Here is a 20,557-nt window from a genome sequence, read left to right as displayed (position 1 = left end):
GCATGGGTTTATTTGAATTAGTGAATAGGTTTTTAAAATATTGGTTATAGTTAAGGTAAAACTAATTTTCTTTTCCCCTGAAATAGAAAAAAGAAGAATATTTAGTTGTTTAGTTATGAGGAAAAAAGCCTTTATTGATATTATAATTTTCATTGAGCTCCAATGAGTATTAGTGTTTTAAAATTTTCACAGAGGGCCAGGGATTTAGCTCAGTGGTTCCACTGCCTGCCTCACAAGCGCAAGGGCCCAAGTTTGATCCCCAGTACCAAAAAAAAAGAAAGAAAAATTTTCACAGAACCTAGATAACTAGGAGAGCATTTCTTTTTTTAATTTTACAATTACTTTTTAGAAATTTTTTGAAACTTATTTCCTCTTGGGATTAAGTTTAGGGTAGTACTATGTTAAGAGAATAAGTCTGGAGACTGTGTCAAAGAGAAAGAAGGTGAATGGATTTGATATAGATGGAGAATGAGGTAACAAGGTTTCTGGGTATCTGATTTAGTTCATGATCCTCTTGGCGGTATTGAAACAGCCTCATTCTTTTTTAGAGCACATATAAATGAAGAATGACCTGCAGGTTAGATGGGAAGGGCGGGCCTGCCTCTGTCTGGATTCAGATTCCAAGGAGCTGACCCAGAACTGTACCCTTAGGGAATTCAGTCATTGTCATTTGAGATGATGTTCATCATTCTGAGCTGCTTTCAGTCAGTCCTACCTTTGTTCTAACAGACTGTCTAGAGTACATAAGAAAATATTTGGAATAAATTTGAACATTTTGAAGTTGTACTTCTACATAGGATAACATACCAGTTTCCTTCTGTGGCTGCACAATAATTTAGCAAATTATTTTCTGTAATTACAAAGCATTCTCTTATGAGCTAATGTTTTTGTTTAAAATTGTGAATATAAGCTGGGTGTGGTAGCACACACCTGTAATCCCAGCTACTCAGGAGGGTGAAACAGGAGGATCACAAGTTCCAGTCCTGCCTGGCAATTTAATGAGACCCTTCTCAAAATAACAAAGGACTGTAACATAGCTCAGTTGCTAGAGCTCTTGTCTAACAAGTGGGAGGCCCTAGTCAGTGAGGATGAACCTTTTAGAGCTTTTTTTTTTTTCTTTTAGAGCTTTTAATGGTAACAACCAACGGGCTGCAGCATGCGTGCCATAGGTTCAGCATGCATGCCATAGGTTCAGCATGCATGCCATAGGTTTGCCACCACTGCTAGGTTTTAATCCCCAGTACCCTCTCCTCTCAAAAAAGGTTTGTGAGAGGAATATAAAGTTTCTGATACTGATTATTTTTGGTTTATCATCAGTTTGTTGTAAAGGAAGGAGTTAGCATATCCAGACTTGAAATATATCAGAACTCCCCACAGTATCGGTCATGGTCCCCACAACAGGCCTTCAGGGCTGGACAAGACCTGTGCTAGTAGGGGTTGTTCTGGGAGCTGTGGTTCTCTCTATCCTTGTAGCACTTGCTGCCAAATGCCACCTCTGCCATCAAAACTGCTCCAGCTACTGGTACCATTCACTGCAGGAACAGGGAGTGGGGAGTGCTGGAAGGTGTTTGACCAGGATGATAATGGCTTCATTGAGGAGAAATACAGTCAGCTTGGAGCTGGGGAGCTGGAGACATGGAGAAAGGACTACTTCTCTGAGCCCTTCCCTCTTGTGTGACACTTTAAGAACACTGGGTATTATGCAGGGGCCTCAAGCCTCAGGGACTGAGGTGGCTAGGCCTTAAAAATTGAGCAGGGGTGGAGTATTCCTCCCTTTCCTGACACTAGCCCCCAAAGTGATAGTGCTGCCCTTGTGCTCAGTAACTCAATGGCTCCCTGCTGTTCTGAAGATAAAGCCTAACAATGACACTGAGTATAGGAAAAAAGGTGCTTTGTGATCAGGCTTTTGTTGGCCTCTTGGTTTCCTTTTTGTCTTCCTCTTTATTCCCTTAACTCTCTGCCTGTTTGTTATTCTCCCTCCCCCACCATGCAGTTTGTGCTCACATTGTTCCCCTGCCTGGGCTGGCTTCCCCTTCTCCCAAATGCCCTCTGCCAATAATGAAAACCTGGCCCACAGGTCCCATGGCCTGCCTACCTGCTGGCATTTCAGATGTGCCAGGATGACAGGTGGGAACCCATCCCAAGTTTTTGTTTTTTTGGTACCGGGGATCAAACTCAGGTCCTTGCACTTGCCCAGCAGGCGGTGAAACCACTGAGCTAAATCCCTGGCCCCCATCCCAAGTTTAAAAATTTTTTTTCATATCAGTAAAGTAGGTGATCTGGTTATAATACATTGTGTTTTTCACATAAATTAATAAATCTATTATTTTGGAAAAAAGGTGCAGTATTCAGAATGAAACAATATTCTGTGATTATAAAGATTATAGTGGCTCTATTATTTCCCGTAATGTGGGTACCACACTTTTATCAAGATTGTTAATCTTGGGCCAGGGATTTAGCTCAGTGGCACCGTGCCTGCGTTGAAAGCACAAGGTTCTGAGTTTGATTCCTGGTACCAAAAAAAAAAGATTTTTTTTTTGTATTAAATTCTTTTATTGGTACATTGCAGGTATACAACACAATTACATTTCTCATTGGGAATTGTACCTTTACATAATGCATCTTGGTTCTTATTTTTTCCCCATTCCTAGCCCTCCCTTCACGCCCTCCACCCTTCCCTATTTACAAAGACTTTATTTCCATTTTTTTCCATTTCTCATCATTTTTCCTTTCCCTTCTTTCCTTTCCCCTGCCCCTCCCACTACCCCTACCGCTTTGGACCTTTTCTTCCTATTTTACATTATCGATTATTCATTCTAATCACTGGTACATTTTAGGTATACAATATAATGACATTCATCATTGGAAATTTGCACCTTTACATAGTCTCTCTTGGTTCTTATTTTTTCACCCTTGCCCAGCCCTCCCTTCAACCCCTCCATTCCTCCCTATTTACAAAGATTTTGTTCCTATTTTTCCATTTTCTCATATTAATCCCATTCCCTTCTATCCTTTCCCCTAGCCCTCCCACTTCCTTCCCCTTTGCCCCTTTTCTTCCTATTTCACATTACCTATTATACATTTAGTCCTTATTTACACTTTCAGTTTCTCACACCAGAGAAACTATTCGGTATTTACACATGTGTGTCCTATTTATTTCACTTAAGAGTATTGCCTCAATGTGCATCCACTTAGCTATAAATGTCTCTAATTTCTCATTTTTTATGGTTGAGTAGTACTCCATTTTATTAAAAAAACCACATTTTCTTTATCCAGTCTCCAGTTGATGGGCATTTGGGCTGTTTCCAAGTTTTAGCTATTACAAACTGTGCTGCTATGAACATGGGTGCACATATATCACTGTGGTATGATTCTTATAATTCTTTGGGTAAGATCCCCAGCAGTGGAATAGTGGGGTCAAATGGGACTTCCAGTCCTAGTTCTTTGAGGTATCTCCATACTGATTTCCACAGTGGTTGCACCAGTCTACACTCCCACCAGCAGTGGAGCAGGGTTCCTCTTTCCCCACAGCCCCGCCAGCATTGGTTATTGGTTGATTTCATGATAGCAGCCATTCTTTGGGGAGTGAAGTGGAATCTCAGCGTTGTTTTCATTTGCATCTCTCGAATGACCAGTGATGTTGAGCATTTTTTCATGTATTTATTTGCTATTTCTACTTCTTTGAGAAATGTCTGTTCATTTCAGATGCCCACTTTTGGATTGGGTCTTTAAATTTGGGAGGTCTGATCTTTTTAAGTTCTTTATAGATTCGAGATAGTAGACCTTTGTCTGAGGAAGAGCAGGTGAAGATTTTTTCCCACATTGTGGGTTGTCTCTTCACACTGCTGGTGGTTTCTCTTGCTGTGCAGAAGCTTTTTAATAAGAGATCCCACTTGTTGATTGTTTGTGCTAGTTCATGGGCAACTGAGGTTTTGTTCATAAAGTCTTTCCCTACACCGATGTCTTCAAGGGTTCTACCTAACCTCTGTTCCAACTGGTTCAGAGTTTCTATTTTAATATTTAGATCTTTAATCCATTTTGATTTTAGTTTAGTGCATGGTGAGAGATATAGGTCTAGTTTTAATCTTTGGCAAGTTGAAGCCCAATTTTTCCAGCACCATTTATTAAAGAGGCTATCTTTCCTCCAGTGAGGGTGTTTGGCTCCTTTGTCGAAGGTGAGATGGCTGAGTGTGTCTGGCGTTGTTTCTGCATCTTCTAATCTGTTCCATGGGTCCTCAGGTCTGTTTCTTTGCCAGTACCATGGTGTTTTTATCACAGTAGCTTTGTAGTATAGTTGCAGGTTGGGGATTGTGATACCCCCTGCCATGTCTCTGTTACCTAGAATTGCTTTTGCTATTCTGGGTCTCTTCTTGCTCCAAATGAATTTTTGGATTGTTTTCTCGAGGTCTATGAAGTATGCTGCTGGGATCTCAATTGGAATTGCATTAGATCTATATAGCAGTTTTGGAAGTATGGCCATTTTCACTATATTAATCCTTCCTATCCAGGAGCAGGGGATGTCTGTCCATTTTCTGATATCATCTTCAATCTCTCCTTTCAGAATGCCATACTTTTCAGAGAAGAGGTCTTTGATTTCTTTCATTAGGATGATTCCTAGGTATTTCAGTTTTTTGGATGCTATTGTGAAAGGAATTATTTGCCCTATTTCTCTCTCAGTGAGTCTGTCATTGGTGTAGAGAAATGCTATTGATTTTTGTGTGTTAACCTTGTAACCAGCTACTTGACTGAATTTGGTTATTAAGTCTAGAAGACTTTTGGTGGAGTTCTTGGGGTCTTCTATATAGAGTATCATGTCATCTGCAAATAAAGACAATTTGACTTCTTCATTTCCTATCTTTATTCCTTTTATTTCTTTCTCTTGTCTAATTGCTGTGGCTAATGTTTCCAGAACTATATTGAACAAGAGTAGTGATAATGGACATCCTTGTCTTGTTCCTGATTTTAGTGTGAAGGATTTCAGTTTGTGACCATTTAGTGTGATGTTGGCTGTTGGTTTTTCATAGATGGCTTCTATCAGTTTGAGGTAGAGACCATCTATTCCAATTTTTTGTAGGATTTTTATCATAAATGCATGTTGGATTTTGTCAAATGCTTTTTCTGCATCTACGGAGATAATCATATGGTTTTTGTCCTTGGTTCTATTGATACAGTGTATTACATTAATTGATTTTCGTATATTGAACCATCCCTGCATCCCTGGGATGAATCCCACTTGATCAGGGTATATGATCTTCTTGATGATCTTCTGCATTCTGTTTGCCAGTATCTTATTAAGGATTTTTGCATCTATGTTCATTAGTGAGATTGGCCTATAGTTCTCTTTTTCAGTTGGGTCTTTCTCTGCTTTGGGGGTCAAGGTGATGTTTGCTTCCAGGAATGAATTTGGGAGTATTGCTTCCCTTTCAATTTCATTGAAGGGTTTAAACAGTAGCGGCAGCAGTTCCTCTCTAAATGTCTTGTAGAATTCAGCAGTGAAGCCATCAGGGCCCGGGCTTTTCTTAGTTGATAAGTTTTTAATTACATTTTCAATTTCATTGGTTGGTATTGGGTTGTTCAGAATTTTTAGGTCTTCTTCCTTCAACTTTGGTAATTCATATGTATCTAGGAATCTGTCCATTTCTTCTGTGTTGTCCATCTTATTGGCGTATAGGTTCTGGAAGTAGGTATTGATGATCGTCTGGATTTCTGCTGGGTCTGTTGTCATTTCATCCTTTTCATTCGTAATTGCATGGATTTGGGCCTTTTCTTTCCTTTTTCTGGCAAGGTTGGCTAAAGGTTTATCAATTTTGTTGATTCTTTCAAAGAACCAACTCTTGGCTTCATTGATTTTTTGTATCATTCTCTTGGTCTCCATTGCATTGATTTCTCCTCTGATCTTGATAATTTCCTCCCTTGTATGAGCTTTGGGGTTGTCCTGCTCTTCTTTTTCTAGAAGCTTGAGGTTCAGCATCAGGTTAATTGGGCTCGTTCTCTTTTCCTAACATGCATATTCACTGCTATGAATTTCCCTCGTAAGACTGCTTTCATTGTGTCCCATAGATTCCGATATGTTGTATTGTCATTGTCATTTAATTGAAGGAACTGTCTGACTTCTTCTTTAATTTCCTCTGTGACCCATTGGTTATTCAGAAGTGTGTTGTTCAATTTCCACGTGTTTATGAAATTTTTTGAGTTTCTTTTGCTATGGATCTCCCATTTCATCGCACTATGGTCTGATAATGTACAGAGGATAACTTCAATTCCTTTGCCCTTACTTAAACATGTTCTATGTGTGAGTATGTGGTCTATTTTGGAGAATGACCCATGTGCAGCTGAAAAGAATGTGTATTCTGATTTTGTGGGGTGGAAGGCTCTGTAAAGATCTGTTAAGTTCATTTGTTCAAGAGTTCAATTGAGTTCTAGTATTTCATTACTTATTTTTAATCTAGTTGATCTATCTATTTGTGACAGTGGGGTATTGAGGTCCCCCACTACAATTGTGTTAGTGCATATATGGCTTTTCATGTCTGTTAGTATTTGTTTTATATAATTGGGTGCACTAGTGTTTGGTGCATAGATATTTATGATTGTCATCTCTTCCTCTTGGATTCTTCCCTTTACAAGGAGGTAGTGTCCTTCTTCATCTCTCTTAATTAGTGTTGGTTTGAAATCTACTTGATCTCCCAAGAGGATAGCTACTCCTGCTTTTTTTCAGGTTCCTGTCACATGCAGTATTGTTTTCCACCCTTTAACTTTCAGTCTATGAGTTTCCTTTTGAATTAAGTGTGTTTCTTGTATGCAGCATATTGTTGGATTTTGCTTCTTGACCCATTCTGCCAGTCTATTTCTTTTGATTGGTGAATTGAGACCATTAACGTTGATGGTTATAACTGAAACGTATTGACTTGTCATTGCCATGACTTTTTCTTTTTGTTGGGTTCTCCCCCTTTACATTTAATTTCTTGTCATGCCAGATGGGTTCATTCTGCTTTGCTTCCTGGGGTTGTGATCCTCAATGTCTGTTCCTAGGATATTGTGTAAAATTCTTTGGAGTGCTGGTTTGGTATTCACGAAGTTCCTAAGGTGCTCTTTGTCATGAAAGTATCTTATTTCTCCATCAATTTTGAAAGATAGTTTTGCAGGGTACATCAATCTGGGTTGGAGGCTGTTTTGAGGGCTTGGAATATGTCACTCCAAGCTCTTCTTGCCTTGATGGTTTGTGTTGAGAAGTCTGCTGCCATTCTGATGGGCTTTCCTTTGTATGTGATTTGTTTCTTTTCTCTGACTGCTTGGAGAACTTTGTTCTTCTGTTGCGTTTCTGGAATCTTAACAATTATATGCCTATGTGTAGATTTTTTTTGATCAAGGCTATTTGGAGTCCTATATGCCTCACTTATCTGTATGTCAAGCTCTTTTCCCCTGCTTGGGAAGTTTTCTGCCATTATTTCTGTGAAGAGATTTTTTTTATCATCTGCACTCTCTCCTGTTTCTTCATTGAGCCCAATCAGTCTTATGTTATTCTTTTCTGCATCATCTAGCAGCTGCTGGATTGATTTCTCGTGTTCCCGTATAATTTTGAAGCAATTTTTCTTTTCCTGGTCACTAATTGCAATCTTATCTTCTATATCTGAAATTCTGTCCTCACATTGGCTCATTCTGCTGTGTAGACTTTCAGTGGAATTTTTCATCTCCTGGAGATCTATTTGCATCTGTTTTATGGATTCCATTTGTTTCTTATGTTGGGATTTCATCATGTTCCTCAGCTCCTCTCTAGATTTATTAATCATGTCTTGCACTAGGGGCACAACTTCTCCTGTTATCTGAGAAATTATTTCTGATTTCATTTTTTCCAGATCCCCTTTTGTTGCCAGTTCAGTGGGTCCAGGTGGTTGAGTATCAGAGTGTTCCATCTCATTTCCGTTTGGGGTTGCTGTAGGTGATCTGGAAGTCTGGTTTTGAGACTTATTCACGTGTTCTCTCATTTCAACTGGGGTGGGGGGCTGTTAGCGCCTGCACAGATTACCTCCTCTGAGTTGGGTGAGGTGGGACAGGGGCCACAAGCAGCGGTAGGGATGGTGACCCAAAAGCCCTTTCCTGTGGGCTGGGAGCAGCCAGAGGGATGGTGGCCGGGAAACCCCTTCTTCTGGACCAGGAGCAGTGGGATGGTGGCTCAGAAGCCCCTTCCTCTGGGCCAGGAGCAGCGGGACAGAAGGTGGCCCAAAATCCCTTTCCTCTGGGCTGGGAGCAGCGGGAGGGATGGTGACCGGGAAGCCCCTTCCTCTGGAGCAGGAGCAGTGGGGCGACAGCTCAGAAGCCCCTACCTCTGGGCCGGGAACAGGGGGACTCAGTACCTTGGTCTGGTGGTCTGGTGTCCTCTGCGTCTTTGTATTGTGGAATCAGGGGGCTGCCTGTCTGCAGCGGGGTGATTTGGTGTCTTCTGCGCGACTCAGAACCTCGGTAGGGCGTGCACAGACCTGCCTGTCTGCAGCGGGCTGATTCGGCGTCAAGATTGTTAATCTTTTCAGAAAGGATATTGTGGTTTGGGCACATACGAAACCTTATATAAATAATGTCATCAGGTTAGGGCTTTTCCATTGTAACCATGTAATTTAAAAAATTATTACAAAATATTTAAGAAGTAGGAAAAGGTAAACATCCAATTTATAAGCCATCATTGATAAAGTTAAAAGTCCCAATGGTACCTTTTCCCAATCTTATTTTTTTCTTTAGAGGAAACTACACTTCTAAAATATGTGATTATCGGGCCCGGGATTTAGCTCAGTGGTTCCACTGCCTGCCTTGCAAGCACAAGGTCCCGAGTTTGATCCCCCGTACCAAAAACAATAAAAATAAAAAATGTGATTATACATTTCTTCATACTTTCACTACATATGTATCTCTAAAATATATACTCACACATATATATTTGAAAACCATACAATATATACATACTATAAACAATATTACAGTAAGCCCTGACTTAAAATATTCAAGTTGTAAACTTTCACAGATACCAAAGGACCTCGCATTAAGAGGATTCATAGATGCGAACAAATCTTGGAAGTAGCTCACATGTCTGCCAGACATTGTCACAGTCACGCTGCTGTGTACTTACTGTACAGTGTGATAGTGTACAGTAGGACAGTGCTCAGTCAGAGCCCAGGATGTCCAGAAGCAAGAGGAAAAACAGTGGTGATGTGGAGGGGAGCACTGGGAAGTGCAAAGCAATGTACATTGTATATTTGTGTCAAAGGTATATAAGACTCACTTTGTCAGATTTAGGAATGAGTCCGACTTACGAACTTCTGGAATGGAACTCATTCATAAGTTGAGAACTTAGTGTACTTTTTTTTAAAGTCCAACACAAGATTCACCTATGTTATATATGTATGTACCCATATATATGTAGTTCTAGTTCATTTTCTTTTTTAATTTAAAATTTTTAAAAAATTTTAGTATGTGTTCTAGTTCATTTTCACTGCTATAGTTTTCTGTCCTGTGAATTTATTGTTAATTTATTCACATATCCTCTGATTGATGGACATTTGTTATCATTATTTGCTTTGTAATTATTTTTCAAACCTCAATACTAAAACCTTACATTTCTTTTATTTATTTATTTATTTATTTATTTATTTATTTATTTTTGGTACCAGGGATCGAACTCAGGTCCTTGTGCTTGCGGGGCAGGCAGCAGAACCACTGAACTAAATCCCCAGCCCCCCATTTCTTTGAAATTTTATCTTGCTGATTTTTGAACTGTGATTCAATCATAGGAACCACAAATTGGGTTAGAGCCCGTGGTATAGTAGTGAACCTGAGGTCAAATTTTACAAGTTACTTTTGAACTTTGAAATGCAGTTTTTCTGGGACTGAAAATGTACTTTAACTTCTAAGGTTACTTATACTAGCCTGAACTATCTTTAGTTATAAGTCACTTTATTGTTTGGTTTGAAAAGAACAGCTGTTCTGTTTTTTTCTCTCAAGCTGTAGTCTAAATTTGACCTTCCTGTCTTTTTCCTATCTTCTCCTTTCCCTTTCTTCTGCCCCTCCTTCACCCCGCCAGTTTTTCCCTTTTGCCTTCTCAATTTCCTCCTGCCACCCTGACATTTTTAGCATTTTTTTTTTTAAATTCCATTTTTTTACTGAGCCGTATTTGGTCATTGTTTCCATAGGTACTCCTTTACAATGCTATTTTTAAAACTTCAGTTTTGTACTTATGGCCTCATGATCTGCCTCTTCTGCATGACTATTTTTAGAAATTTACTCATGATTTTCTAAGAATTTCTAGATGTGTAGAGAAAATATTATTGCCATATCTCCAAGCCTTAGAAATGAACCTGACGTTTAGTATGTTTCTGTGAAATATAGTGAATGAACCTCACTTTCTAGAATTGTCTTTTCTTAACAAGTTTTGTTTTGTAGATTCCTTGGCTGCACATTCACACCTTACTTTTTCCTTAAATGTTATAAAAATTCACTTATAGGGCCCGGGGATTTAGCTCAGCGGTTTCGCCGCCTGCTGCGCAAGCGCAAGGACCCGAGTTCAATCCCTGGTACCAAAAAAAAAAAAAAAAATTCATTTACAATAACTTACCTATTTGTGACCTATCTCTTTTTCTCAGTATAAAAACTGTAAAATTATTATTTTCTGCCCAAGTTCCTATTGTGTTCGTGTCACTGACAAATTATTCTTTTTTTTTTTTGGTACCGGGGATCGAATTTGGGTCCCTGCGCTTGTGCAGCAGGCGGCGAAACTACTGAGCTAAATCCCCAGCCCCAAATTATTCTTTATTGCTCAGAATTAAATCGCAATAATACAGCCCTTCCTATTTGAGAGAAAATTGTTATCAAGTTTAATCAATAATTTCATTGAATGCTTTTTACAAATAATTAGTTATTTAAAATACAGCATCATTACTAAATCTTGTCTCTGCCACAGTTATTCTTGCTGGTAGTCTGTAGTGCATTTTTTATATTTAACAGTGGTGGGAGATAACCACTACATCTCTTCCAATCACAATTATGTTCTGTAAATTTTGAGTAACAAGGAAGCATATATCTACTTTTCAAGGATTTCCATCCAAAATGGCTAAAATAAACATTTTGACATTTAAAGGAAGAAAAATCATTGTATGGAAGATAATTTTTTTTGTCTCCCTTCTTCCTCAGTGATGCCTAGTAATCATCAGGTAATGTATTCTTCAGAGAGGGCCAGAAGAGTATATCTAGATTATATCTAGACATTTTCTAAGTACTATGATCTTGAATTCTACAGAGAAGTAAAGAACATCTTTTGGTCTGTTTAGAAAAAGATGAGTAAGAATTTGTTTAAAAATATCTTTGAATGAGTTGACTCAGTGGTATTAGTCACCATAGAAATGACAAATTAAAACCAAGTTGTTGAAAACAGCATGGTCATGCTGGGAGACATTCCTGATGCACTCAGTATGGCAAGTAAGTCTTCCTAAAGAGTAGTTTAAGGTTCACACAATTTCAAGAGGATGAAGGGAGAATTACTATTTTTATTACGAAAGCTTCATTGATGCTTATCCTATTTTTTTTGAGAGATGCTAATTAGTGCACTTATAAAGGAAAGACTTTTCTGTGGTTGGGGGAAATTGGTTGTATGGGAAACAAGCTATGTTCTAGCGTATTCTTTTTTTCCCCCTGGTATTGAGGATCGAACTCAGGGCCTTGCACTTGCAAGCAGGCAGCGGCACCATCCCCGGCCTTAGCGTATTCTTAAAAACTTTGGTATTTGAACATTTTTCTTTCTCTCTGAAACAATGCCACTAGATTCAGTTGTCTGATTAGAGAAGAAAAGAACCTTCTATCCTTCATTTTTCCTCCTTATTCTTTTAATCCAAATAGTAACTCTAAATTTGTCATACCGTATTTCTTGAAAATAAGACCCGCACTTATATTAATTTTGCCCCAAAAGACACAATAGGGCTTATTTTCAGGGGATCTCTTATTTTTTCATGTACAACAATCTATATTTATGTACAACAATCTACATATATCCATTCATGTATAGCAATCTACATTTATTCATCTACCAACATTTGCATTTATTCAGATACAGTCATGTCTTTTTCTTCTGGGACATTGTTATAACTCTCCAAACCCCAAATTCCTGCCTGAATTTCTTGTGACTCTATTTCCTGTAGACCCATCGGCCCCACTCTCTCATGTCGAGGACTAGAACTCTCCTTAAATGAGCACTTTTTGTAGTGCATTGGCAACACAGCTGCCAGTGATTTTATCCCTTAAATTCTTCACCCCAGTCATGATCTCTTGCAGGCTAGGCTTCGAAAAGTTTCCATTAAATTGTTAATTGAAGACTTATGAGACTGGAAAGATAATGAAAATGATGGCAGTTAAGAATGATGAGCCGGGTGTGGTGGCACACACTTGTAATTGCAGCACTCAGGAAGCTGAGGCAGTAGGATCGCCTCAAGTTTGAGGCCAGGCTGGGCTACATAGTGAGTTCATTACCAGCCTGAACTAAGTAGCAAGATCCTGTCTCAAAAAGACAAACCCCAAAACAAACAAACAAAAATGATGACTCACATTAAAGTGAAGAGAAATTGTGGGCACGAGAATTCAGAAAACATTTCTTTATTTCACATGAGTGTATTAAGTATATCCATTACAACATATGAAGTATTGAATTATGAAGATTCATATTAGACTCATCCATGTCCTTTCATTATCAAGTGCACATGTTATTTGTGCTTTGAGTCTGTACTTCAGTTGGTCATTTAGCAATAAATCTTGAGTTCATCTGTTAGGCATTAACCTCTCATCGAAAGGTGCCTAGTTGGGTATTTACAAACACTTAATTATAATTTATAGTATCATTTATTATAAAAGTATTAATGTCAGTAATATTTATGACTAATTATATATTAATATTTTATAATTTAATACATCTGTCATGTGTTGCAACAGACATACTAAATGTGTCCCTCTGGCTGACAGTCTTAATGGACTTATTTTGGTGGCAGGGCTTATATTATGAGCATCGTGAAAAATCATGCTAGGGCTTATTTTCTGGTTAGGTCTTATTTTCAGGGAAATGTGGTATAGTCTTTAAAAAATAGTCAATTTGTATCACTATTCTAATATCTCTTTTGTTTTCTTTCTTACTTTCCTCTCTATTTGTAAAATCTTAGCATTGGACGGGACCTTAGAGTTCAGTTAATGTAAGGACTTACCTAATTTGAAGAAACCTTTCTCTGGCATCCATGACAGATAGGCATTCAGATTCTGAGAGAATATTTTTGGGGATACCAGCCACCCTCCATATCTCCCACTTTCACATTTGTGGATCCAATCAACTGCAGCAAAAATATTAGAAAAAAATTACATCTGTACTGAACAAATGATTTTTTTTTGTTGTCATTCCCTAAACATAACAGCTATATACATGACATTTACATTGTGTTAAGTATTATGAGTAAATTTAAAGCATTAAAGCAGTAAATTCTAAGCTGATTTAAAGCACATAGGAAGATGTGTGTAGGTTTTTTGCAAATACTGTGCCATTTTGTATGAGGGAATTTGAGCATCTGTGGTTTTTGGTGTCTGAGAGATTCTGAATCCAACCCCAGTGGCTACTGAGGGATGGCTATGATAAGCTCAGTTCTTAAGCACCACACTGAATTATTGGATATCTCTACTTACTAGGAATTTCTTTTTATTTTAATGAAAACTGTCTTTGTGATTTCCATGGACTAGTGTACTCTGCCCTTAGCAATCACATGCAGTGTAGCAGCTCTTAAATTTGTCCAGGGAACAGTCACATCCTGTCCCGGCCCGCGGGTAAGTCAACGGAGACCCTAGAGGGGGAGCGAGGATGAGAGGGGACAGGGGACACGAGAGATGGAGACAAGACAGGTTTCTGATCAAGTCTCGTTTATTGCGGAAGCTGCTACAACATATATACCGTAGGGCGAGAGGGGAGGAGCAAGAGGAGTGTACTGGGGCTACTTCCTTGTTGCCGGGTAGATCTGCAACAAGCCCGGGCATGTCCGTAATAGGCACTCAAGAATTCCAGCGGGGGGGGGGGCAAGGCCCCCCACAACATCCCTTCTTGGGATTCTTTTTGCTAGAGTCAACATCCCTATATCTTTACCTTATGACATACAGTAGCTTTGAATTCCATCATTATCTTCTATGTTCTTTGCCAGATTCTGTTCTCCTTAAAATAAACTGTCTAGAACTGAATGTCAGATTTGGGATACAATATAAATACTGTGAACAGGGGGATTGTTACTTTCTACCATATTCTAGCTGAAGAGTGAAGTCTAAGAAGTCAGAGACTATGTCTTTCTCACTATCTTACCCTACCACTTACCACAGTGCCTAGAACATTGTAACAGTCTCAAAATATGTAATAATGAGTCAAATGGATTCTCTGGTAACTATAATTCTAGAAATGCAGGTAGATAGCTGTTTTAGAATTTTATTTCTGTGGGGGCATGTTAAATGAAGACCTTAAGATCTTTTTCTTGTGAATTGTCAAATTGGGTAACTTCCAAGAAGAAAGTTTGGTGAGGTAAGCAAAAGGCAGATAATTTAAATAAGTAGTTCAGATGAGAAGTAGAGACTTGCACAAACATAATAGCAGTAGAGATGAAAAGTGGAGTGGTTCTAAATGTATATTAGAGAACTAACAGATTTGATTGGGAAGAGAAATGGAGAAAGCTAAGACAAGACTAGTACTTAGGTTTATAGTCTAAGGAACTGGATGGTAGGTTGAGTCCTTTACTGGAATAGGAAAAACAGAGATACAGAATTAAGGGTTTAATTTTGGAAATGTTTTGAGATACCTGTGAGATAGCCATCTCTGTTTTCTATTTTGGTTTCCTTGCTGAATGTCTTTTATTTTTTTATTTTGAGACAGGATCTCACTAAGTTGCTAAATTGCCCAGGATGAGCTTGAACTTGTGATCTTCTTGCCTTAGCCTCCCAGAGTGCTGGGATTGTGGGTGTGCATCACCACCTGGACCTGAATGTCTTTAATTAAACCTTATCAGAGTGGGTTGATGAAATTATATTATAAAAATGTCTTTGGGCTTGAAAATGCCTGAGTTAATGAGACGCATTAGAAATGCTAATAGGAGTAAACTAGAGAGAGTAAGGGCAGCTGTAATTTTTTAAGCCTTCAATGCAAGGCTTTTCACATTCTCTACCCAGTATTAGTTTCAACTTCTCATTATGAATAGTCACTGATAACCTGGATTTACCCAACCACTGGAGTGGTTGGAGTTCTATCTCCATTTTATTTACTTTCCTATTTAAAAACCTTCAACACTCTCTACTTCCTTTAAGACAAAGTCCAAATGATTTAGCACAGTGTTCAAGTCCTTTCTGAAGTTTTTGCCTACCTCTTCCTGTCTCCCCATTCCATCTTCACATTTGCCCTGTGGAAAGAGAATTGTGTACATGGGTGTGGGTCTTGAAACTGGTAGGAATAGAGGTATATCAAACAGATTGAATAGACTATAATTTCTCACCATAGGGGTATCTTTAACAAAAGAAGTATCTCTGAGGCAGAAGCATCTGAAGTACTATGTTTTATACACTCTCTGAGCTAATTTGAAGAATATCACCAATAATGAAATCATTAAACTTCATTTTCAAATGTTATAAAGGAAATTTTCTTTTTCTTTTTTTCTGGTACAGGGGATCGAACTCAGAACCTTGCACTTGCGAGGCAGGTGGCAGAACCAGTGAGCTAAATGCCAGGCCCCAAGGAAATTTTCTAAATGCCGCCACATTCTAGACTTTTTACAAAGTTTTCCACCTAGGAAGCATTAATGTAACATTGATTGTATTGATGTTAGAAAGAGATTTTAAAAAAAAGATAAAAGATCTCATTTGACCTTTTCCAATCTGCTCAGTATAGGGTTTTAAAAGATCTGATTTAGGGGCCGGGGATTTAGCTCAATAGTTTCACCGCCTGCTGCACAAGCGCAAGGGCTGGAGTTCGATCCCCGGTACCAAAAAGAAAAAAAAAAAAAAAAAAATCTGATTTGCCCAAAGTTAACAGATGCAAACTATTAAAACAAGTGTATCTTTGATCCCACATGGGATATAACTCTTAGGATTTGGAAGATTAGGATTGAGATGGAATGGGAACTCATCACTTTGTCTTCAGTGCTGTGTAGATTTTTTTTTTTTAAACAAAAGACCTCTTTTGACATTAAGTTAAATATATATTTTGTTTTGGAGTTTGTATCCAGAATAAAAACAGTATCATTTACACAGAAAGAGTCTGTTGTAGAGCATTTATCCTATTTTTACTGCTTGACTTATTTGTATATTTCTCTGGTTACCTATCCTAACATTTGTATGTGAAGAACTTGATTGTATGTGTGATTGATTTATAAAAACAAGCTTATTTAAGTTTTTCATAAGTAGTCCATAACTCTTTCTTTTTGGTATTTAAAAAATTTGTTTAGATCAACCTTAGAGGTAACTGAAGATTATTGATTTTATCTGTTTTAATTATATGGTTTATCAGTTTCAAGTTTCTCTATTCCCCTCCATCTCTCTGACTCTCATAGTCCCTTCTTTTTTCCCTTCCCTGCCTTCTCACTCTTACTGATAGCATTGCTACCCATGTATGCGTGGATGGGAGGAACACATGTGCAAACTCTCCTTCCATATTTATTTATTTTTCTGTGTATACTGTGTACCAACTGCTGATTACTGAATTGTTTGAATTCCTGTTTTCTAGCATTTATTTATTTATTTATTTATTTTTGGTACCGGGGATTGAACTTGGGACCTTGCACTTGTGAGGCAGGCGCTGGAACCACTGAGCTAAATCCCCGGCCCCTTCTAGCATTTAATATATGGTATTGCCTGAGGTTGTTTCAGTACTTTCTAATAGAATTCTTTTGGCCTTCTGCTTGTGTCTGTTTCTTATATTGTACTTTCTTTCATCTGTTCTTTTACTTATGGTCTGCTTGTTTTGTTTTTAACATATGCCCAACTAAATGTGCCAAAGAGATCATATCAATGGAGATACTCAAAACAGTGAATCTGAGCAAGTGTCATGGCTGCTTGGGAAACTTGGAATTGCCATAGTTCTATGCTTAAAAATTGTCAGGTCTGATTAAAAAAAAAGAATTTCAGAAAAATGTTAATGGTTCAGCTTCCACATTTAATAACTTGTTGCATTTTTTGTTTCATTCATTCATTCAACAAGCATTTGTTGAGCATTTGTTATTTGTATTTTCCACTGTTCATGTCCCACCTCCTAAACCCAGCTTTTTGCCATTTTTTTTCCTTATGCACTTTGAGGTATATTCCCATAATGATTGTGATTGTGATTTTCTGTGCCTTGCTACTCGAAGTGTTGTCAGTGGCCAGCATCATTGGAAAGGCAGAATCTCAGGCTCCATTCCAAACTGGTTGAATCAGAATCTGTGTTTTAAGATAGCTAGGTGGTTTGATACACATTAAAATTTAACAAGCACGGGGCCAGGGATTTAGCTCAGTGGTTCTGTCACTTGCGTCTTAAGTGCAAGGTCCTGAGTTTGATTCCAGGTACCCCCCCCCCAAAAAAAAAATTTAACAAGCATACATATAGCACATGGATTGTTACCATCCGGGTTTATGTGTATATATTAACAACCAAAGAATACTTCCATTCATTCAGTTACTTTCTTACAAGAACCTTTTTGTGTGAAAGGAGTTATATAAATATCTTAGAAGATTTTTTAAATTTTTAAAATTATAAAACAAAATTATAAAGCAAGAATAAATACTCTATCAAAAGATACAAATAAAAGACTATTAGAAGTGGAGTTTAACAGGCCGGGGATTTAGCTCAGTGGTTTTGCTGCCTGCTGCGCAAGCTAAAGGACCCGAGTTCCATCCCTGGTACCAAAAAAAAAAAAAAAGAAGTGGAGTTTAAGTTATTTTCATACCTGTTAAAACCCACAAAAAGCAATTTTTCCTGTATTTTTTTTTTTTTGGTACTGGGCTTGCAAGGCAGGTGCTGTGCCACTGAGCTAAATCCCCAGCCCTTTTTCATGTATTTTTGAGAGAATTTGGTGTAAAGTTTGTTGTATATGGAAATTTTAATATAGAAATGGTTTCTGTTCCTTCTTAGGTGAATGATGAAGCATATCTGAAATTTATGGAAATAATGCTGCACTCTCAGCATTTCTTGCTTATTTTTGCAAAGGAAATATGAAGTAAAATGGTTCTTTCAAATAAGATCATTACTCTTAGAATAATCGGAGATTTGTTGTCTGGATTTTCTTTCTGTGTGAAGTTTAATCCTGCTTAGCTTCTGAGATCAGATGAGATGGGCATGTTCAGGATGGTATGGCTCTAGTCACTAAATTACTTTCTGAGTTTAAATTTCAATTTTAAGATTAACTGATTCCTTTTGCCTTAAAGGTTTGTTGAAAGGTTTAACTGAGATAATGTGGGTATCACCCCTACATGGGCCTGGCACAGAGACAGCACCCAATACACATTGGCCTCCTTCCCTCTTTACTGCTTTGTTCCATATATTCACACATATTTCAGTTTTAGTTCATATTTTAAATAAGATATTTCTTTAATTATACTGGTTGAAGTGGAATCAAGAATGTAAACTCCTTGATGACATAGGCCTTGTTTGTTTTGTTTATTGGTATATTACCTAGCACTCAACATAAGACTTGTCCTAGGTGCTTGATTAGTATTTGTTGAATGAATATCATGCATTTGAAGTAAATTTACTTGGATAAATTTAGAGAATGCCTTTGAATGTACATTGTGAGTGAGCGTGTGTGTGCTTTTGAGATACGGTCTCACCATGTAGTTCAGGCTAGCCTTGAACTTACTATATAGCACAGGGTGGCCTCAAACTCAATGATCCTCCTGACTCAACCTCTTGAGTGCTGGGATTACAGGTGTGTGCTACCATGCCTGGCTCTGCTTTTGCAGTTTATATTTGCCAGATATATGCAATTGAAATTAATTCTTTCAAAAAACTTTTATTAATGCCTATTTTATGCAGGTATTATTCTAGGCATTGGATATATGATGATTAAAAAAAAAAAGACAATCAAAGTCCCTGATCTCATGGAACTAACCTCTTAGCTGGTGGGAAGGACAGGGAAAGGGGGCTACAAACCAGTAAACAAATAAATTAATATGATAATTGCAGACAATAAATACAGTAGTGCTCTGAGGTTATTATCTGAGGGAATGAAGAGTACTCTTTTAGCTAGAGTGTGTGGGGAAGCCTCTCTAAGGGAGGTAACATCTGAGCTGAGAGAGTAATGATGAGAAGGGGAAGCCAGGAGAAGAGCATCATATAAAGAACAGCAAATGTGAAGGGCCTGAGGAGAAAAAGAACTAAGCATAGCTCATTAATTTAGATCATCAATACCCAAAGAAAGTTGCATAGTCCAAATGGTATGGAGAAGTTGCAGTGATAGTGTAAATGCTGCATTTTGAGTGGTAGACAGGGAGCACTTCTAGGTATAACAGTGAACCAAAGAGTAGAATCACTGATGGTCAACTTCATTGCCTGGGGTTTTATAAGTCTCTTTGTGTGTTGGTTATTCTTTAGTAAACTAAATGTGCCACACTCTGGTTTTTATTGTAAGGCTTGACTAATAAATAGCACTAGGATTTTGAGATCAAAAGATCAGAAACAAGCAAATTTGAAATACATGAGGTCTACAGTTTAACTTCGCCTCCCCTACATGCTGATTCACAAAAACTAGAATTTACTTTCTAAAATTTTTTTATTGTATTTCTCTGTTTTTCCCTATTATAATAATTTCACTTCCTACTCTCAAAAATGCTGAGCTTTCAAACTATTTTTTTTAAAAAATAGTTTCAAAGAACTTAAAAATGAGATACCTCTGATGGGGCAGGATTTGATATTACAATATAGAAACTTAAAGAGTTTTTTTGTGATTAACTGTGTACTTGTCATTGTTGTCAAGTTTGATAACAATAAAAATTCTACGAATGTTGTTCTTTTAAAACAATTTATTAGTATATATTTGCCATACATAGTGCTCACATTCATCATAGGGAATTTGTATCTATACATAATATATCTTAATTATTATTTTCCCATTTCCCTCCTTTCAACCCATCTTCCTCTCCCCATTTACAGAAGCTTTGTTTTCATTTTTTTTCCTTCCAGTCTTTGTTTTTAAAATTCCTTTTCTCTTTTACATATGTTGTTCTTTATAGAGGTCTGTTCATTTTAAGAAATATAAAGAAGAGCAGTAAAGACTTGGGAAACTTTTAAATTTAATTATCACTTGGGATGTGGAGAATTTTGCAGAGAATAATTCCTGTAAATCTTATACCTTCAGATTGATACCCTCAAAAAACAGTGTACAAATAAGATCCTTTTTATGGGAAGGATAAAACTATATTTGCTATACATAATTTTTGAGCATCAAATTTAGTATATGGTGTATTTCACAAGGTGGCCTCAGTGGGTATTACTTTAAGCTAATCTCTGTGTGTATCTTTAGTGACTCAAGGCATTAATAATTCATTCAGAGCCAGG

General features: G+C 37.7%; 1 protein-coding gene across 25 annotated transcripts in view; it reads left to right on the top strand.

The window, feature by feature from the left end:
- Positions 1-20,557, top strand: part of Epb41 (erythrocyte membrane protein band 4.1) — a 189,661-nt gene that overhangs the window by 57,775 nt on the left and 111,329 nt on the right. The gene's annotated exons all lie outside the window — the stretch shown is intronic.

This window comes from Heterocephalus glaber, unplaced genomic scaffold (genome assembly GCF_053883595.1).
Source record: "Heterocephalus glaber isolate CG9 unplaced genomic scaffold, H.glaber_assembly_v1.0 deba00001452, whole genome shotgun sequence".
Taxonomy (NCBI): Eukaryota; Metazoa; Chordata; class Mammalia; order Rodentia; family Bathyergidae; genus Heterocephalus; species Heterocephalus glaber.
The sequence above is the reverse complement of the archived record's forward strand: the minus strand, read 5'-3'. Positions and strand labels throughout refer to the sequence as shown.